Raw genomic sequence first — 5,707 nt, 5'->3', positions numbered from 1 at the left:
GGGGCTAATTTGCGCCTGAGCTGAATCATCTGCAACCTCCTTTGAAAAGAGCCAAACCTCAACTAACCAGAATCCAATTAGGTGGAGTCCTCAACCAACTGCATCCACCTTTTGCAGAGAGAAATGGACTATGCTAAGAAAAAACTATCACAGAAACATAATACAATATGGGTGTATTGAAAGGGGGGAATCTGCATAGCTGTGTGATTTGGGCAACTGTGTTATACTCTCTAGTCCTCTATTTCTTCCTGTAGGTAGTGGTTGTTAGCAGGTTTAAATGACATAATGTAGGATACTTCACACAACACCTGGAACTCAGTAAGAACTCAAATCTTACCATATATTTATACTCTATAAAGCCATCCAAAACCATCTTCCAAGGGTCATTCTGGTATGAGTCCCCATCCATCCCTCTCCTTTCCCATCCCCATTTCCAAGGGTAAACAGTGATCTCTGATAGTGTGAACAGTGTTCTTGATGCCCAGCAAAGCCTTTCTTTATCATCAAAGAATCTGTGATATTACTTTCTGAAGCATTTCTCAATAGTTGATAGGAGTAAAGCCAAAATAATATTCAGGTTCCATTTACCTTCATACTTTCAATGTCACTGCCCCCTTGTTCCCCCCAAATGAAGTGATCTTTAGCCTATGTGTGATGTGGACCACACATTTTGCACCAACTGACTTAATATTACAATTGAACAACCCAGTCTCTCTAACAGTGTGCTTGTCTCAAGCTCTGCAGAAATGGATAGGTCTATGTAGTTCTCTACGTACAGCATCATGCCCAATTAGGCACTTAATTAGGCACCACTTGCTGCTGATGATAATTATTATTATTCCCACTACCAGCCTGAGGCAAAATGGTTGAAAAGGCAAGTTGTTTCCCAGCCTCAAATACCCAAGGGGCACGTTCTTTTTCCCCCGGGTGTTTCCTCTCCTTGTTCCCTCAGGTGACCATGCCCCAAACCTTCTCCCCCACCCGTTCACATTGAGGTATAAGGGACCAGTGACAGTTAAAAGTGGACTTAAAAGATACAGATGGAATGATAGGTCTTGAAGTGAGTTTGCAACATCACTAGAAGTATTCCAGGAGATGGTAAAAAGACAAAAAGACCTAGGAAAACCCTTGATCTCACACAACCTAGGCATGTGCTCCTCCAAAGTCAGAAGAATCAACCTCAAGAACAGAAGCATAGAGCTACACAGTATACTCACAACCTCTCAGTGAGTCAATACTAGCAAGGTCTAGGAAAATTAAACCAATATGTAGATGATGGCAACAGTTTACCTGATGTCATATAAAGAATACCAAAATATCTATCCCAATGGCCATCAAGGGCAACTTCGAATGGTAAGTAACATAAGTGATATGTTAAATCATTCAGAGCCATGAAAACCATAGTTCATATTTTCCTATAAGTCCCAAGCAAAGAAAATGCCCTGGTAAATTGATGCACCAGATAGCTACCCTTTGATTTAAAAGACTGGAAGAGAAGGGGTCTCAGGAACAGTCTCAAGTTGAGATCACAATTTCTGGGGGAGATACTAGGCTTGCTGGCCTTCTTTTACCTTCCTTCATTCCTCCTAGCAGTGGGAAAAACAGGGCAAGACAACCACAAAAAAAGGACTACTTTGGTTTACTTCAGACCAGCCCTGCCCTGGACTCAGGTCTCCTTTCTCAAATTAAGGGTCGGACCATACGCTTTCATTTTTTTACAAATTCCCCCAATCCACTTAACACAGTTAAAAATCTCCAGCTGAGTTTCCATCAGCACTCTCTGTGGAAAGAAAATACCAAACGAAAGTGAAACTGTGTATGTCTGGCCCCATGAAGGGTGAAATATTTGGATAACATATTGGACATTTCAAATACCTTCCATTTTCTGCTGAGGCAGCTGACTTGCTGGGAACATGTTCTTTGAGAAGGAAAAAGTTAAGTGCTCTATTCCAAATCCTCAGTGGGGCAGTGAGCTTGACAGAACATCAACTAGAGGAACCCAATTAGCGTCGTTTTCACCATGACAACCAGTGTGTCTTCCTAAGAAATCAGTGGGGTTCACACACCAAAGGGAAAGAAGGGAGAAGAATGTCAAAGAATGTGCTGACTTTGAAAGACCCCTTTTTGAAATGAGCCAATATTATTCATTTCCTCAAAATGTCTAGAAATGGAGAATTATTCCTGTCAATGACATGACATTCGTTTAGCTCACGTATGCACAGTTTCTGGATGGTGCAAAGCATCAGCAAGAGCAGGAGACTGAAAAAGTGCTCACGTTCACGCATGGTTTATAAACCGCCTGGTGGGGGCATTAGAACAGGACAGATCCAAACACAGCTCTGTAAGTATCACTCAGTTCAAGAGATGCAAATATCATTGTAATTTTAATCCATTAATTAAAAGACAGTATCTTCGTGAATTCTCATTCAAGAATTACCAGCATTGCAAAATAAATTTCCCATCTCAAACACTCTCCTCTCCCCTCCCCTACATCAATCCAAAAACTCAAATTCCTATCCCATGAAGCCATCTTTCCAAAATCATCCCAGGTTCTATGTATCAATCTTTTTTTGTTCAGAACTTATATTAGATAAGAAGTCCATGCTACACACCTGAATATTAGATTCTATATTATTTTATAATGCTATTTAGTGTCTTTATGTCTATTTCCCATTGTGACCATAGTTTCTTCAAGGGCATACTACTTCTGTACCCCCAAAGTACCACAAGAGATTAGGTTAGAGTAAATACCTAATAAAAATGTACATGATGCTTGATTACTTAGAGAGTTCATTCACTGGAGGCTAATTTAAAGCCGACTACATGACCTTGAACTTAGTGACTCTATTACTGCAGTTGGAAACAAGAGTGGCCTTCTGTGTTCTCCACAGAAAATGAAGGGGAAGGGACATTGGTAGCTAGAATCTGCCACCACTGTGGATTTCCTTTCTGCATGTCACTGGGATTAAGAAGAAAAGGATGACTCATCATTTGCAGTCCAGTCATGGTGGGTATTTATAACTGAGTCTAGAAATAGTGTTCTCACAACTGCATGCCTTCATTCTATCCTTCCTTCAAGGCTCCCCTTAGCTGTTACTTCCTCCACGATTCCTTCCTCGCTGCTTCATCCGGGACGCTTACACTATTCTGAACTACCAGGGCATTTTAATTTTCCTCCTTTCATGACATATGACCTTCTACCTTGTGTCGGTGCTATTTTCGTTCTTTTTTCCTCTCCCTGGGAGACAGGCATAGTGACATAATAGGTACACAATACTAGTTAATAGCTAACGCTTACTGACTCTGTTCTATTTACTTACTAAGTAAGGACATTACATAATTTGATTTAATACGCAAAGCAATCATGTTGAGGTAAATATTAGGCACAGTATCTCAATTTTACAAACAAGAAACTAAGGCTTGGAAAGATAAATTTGCCCCAGATCATACAACTAATACGCATCACAGGTGAAATTTGATTTGAGAGTCAGTAGTGTTAAAAAACTATGCTATAATGACTCTTTTTTTTTAATGTTTTATTTATTTTTGATACAGAGAGAGACAGAGCATGAAAGGGGGAGGGGCAGAGAGAGAAGGGGACACAGAACCGGAAGCAGGCTCCAGGCTTTGAGCTAGCTGTCAGCACAGAGCCTGATGTGGGGCTCGAACCCACGCACGTGAGATCTGACCTGAGCCGAAGTCGGACGCTCAACCAACTGAGCCACCCAGGCGCCCCCTATAATGACTCTTAATAAATGGTGAATAAGTGAAAGAAGAAATGTAGTGAATTAAAGTATATAACTATCTTACCCAAAACAGACTTTCCAGCTAAGACTGAATAAAGGTCTGGTACCGCCTACTAGCAGAACAATCAGACCCAATGTCAAAAGCAAGAGATCAAATAACAGTCTTTTAATGTCACCTTTTATTCATCCAAGAAGAGGCCGGGTTTATGTTTTCAGTATCTCCTTGATCTGTAAACTACCCAAAGTTCATACCTGAAAATTCTGCATTAACTGCCCACCAGGAAAACACTGGAATTTTGGAACTACCCTCACTCTTCATTCAGGTCAGGTCATCAAGTTCTGGGCAAGGTGAGTCTACCAAGATCAGCTAAAACTTCGCTAGTTTTCACAAAACTGCTGAAACATAATCCACCAGCAGTGGACTGACTCTAGAGGCAGCATAAGATGGGCCCTGCCTGCACATATGCTATATTTAGTCGGTCAAATAGCAGCACTTTCACTGACTCAATCAGCGGTGGTTAGTGACCAACAGGGTAGGTTTGGTATAAAAAACAAGCCGAGGAGCCGTGTGAAAAAGAAGAGGAGAGAACGACCCCCGAAACGGCTGAAGCCCACGTGCCGCTGCATCCCTGGGTCCAGCACCACCATCCAGCCCGCCAGTGCCACCACGTCTGTGAGAGGCTAAAGGGGATGCTAAAGGAAGTAAAGCCAAGGTGAAGGATGTAACACCGAGAAGATCTGCAAGGTTATCTACTAAACCTGCTCCTGCAAAGCCAGAGGCCAAACCTAAAAAGGAGCCTGCAAAGAAGGGGAAGAAGGTACCCAAGGGAAAAAGGGGGAAAGCTCATGCTGTTAAGGATGGGAATGACCCTGCAGAAGGTAGAGATGCCACAGCAGACCAGACACAGGAAGGTGCTGGAGATGCCAAGTGTGTGCATTATAGGTAACTGTGTACTTCTGCTGACTGTACAGTTTGAAATACTAATTTTTTTACCAAGTTTTAGAAAATAATGCAGAATTTTGTTTTACTTTTTTTAAGCTACACTGTTAGCACACAGAACGTTTCAGTGCTGTTTTGGGGGAAAGGCATGCCTCAGTAACAGAATATCTCCGAAGCTAGATTGATGCAAGGGGAAAAACACCATTCCCTCCTAGTTCTGAGAAACTTCCTCTTGGTTCCCAGGAGGAGGGGTTCCTTGATGTTGACACACATTAGCCACATTGGCACAAACGCCTTGTGGTGTGGAAAAACTAAAATTCGTTTTTATGTCCTCTTCTCCCTCTACCTTCAAAATAAGCTCGACTCCCTTAAACCCAAAGACCTGTTGGAACCTGACTCCAAGAAATGGTTCCCATTATGTCAAGCAATCTGGACTTTAGTGTCACCATTGAGATGGCATCCCTCAAAAGAGTTCCTTTTTTTTAGCTTGTGGAGCTTCAGATTGGTAATTCTGCCATTTTCATTTCATGAAAGTCAGGGTTGGCTTGTGAAAAGTTGTTGAACAACATGCTAAATTTGAAATGCCAACCCTCAGTCTAAACTTTCCCTGCTCAGAGCATCAAAAGAAGACTTCACTGGGTTTTATAGTGGCTTCCTGATTTGGGCAGTCCACTGAAGAAGGGAGTTTGAAAGTTGTATACTGTTACCGACTGTCTGCCCATGTTCTGCTTGAAATATCATGATTCTTTATAAAAAGTATCTTTAATAAAGCTAGATACACTCTGATTTGGGAAAAAAAGAAATTGAGGGGCACCTGCCTGACTCAGTCAGAAGAGCATGCAACTCTTGGATCTTGGGGTCATGAGTTCGAGCCTCATTTTGGGTGTAAAGATTACTTTAAAAAAATAAAATATTTTTTAATATTTATTTATTTTTGAGAGAGAGAGAGAAAGAGGGAGAGCATAAGCAAGGGAGGGGCAGAGAGAGAAAGAGAGACACAGAATATGAAGCAGGCTCCAGG

The 5,707-nt window shown here is 41.6% G+C and overlaps 1 pseudogene; it reads left to right on the top strand.

Annotated features, from left to right (window-relative positions):
- Nucleotides 1–2,283: 2,283 nt before the first annotated feature.
- On the top strand, nt 2,284–4,693 carry LOC115283486 (annotated as a pseudogene).
- Nucleotides 4,694–5,707: the final 1,014 nt, after the last annotated feature.

This window comes from Suricata suricatta, chromosome X (assembly GCF_006229205.1).
Source record: "Suricata suricatta isolate VVHF042 chromosome X, meerkat_22Aug2017_6uvM2_HiC, whole genome shotgun sequence".
Lineage (NCBI taxonomy): Eukaryota > Metazoa > Chordata > Mammalia > Carnivora > Herpestidae > Suricata > Suricata suricatta.
The sequence above is the reverse complement of the archived record's forward strand: the minus strand, read 5'-3'. Positions and strand labels throughout refer to the sequence as shown.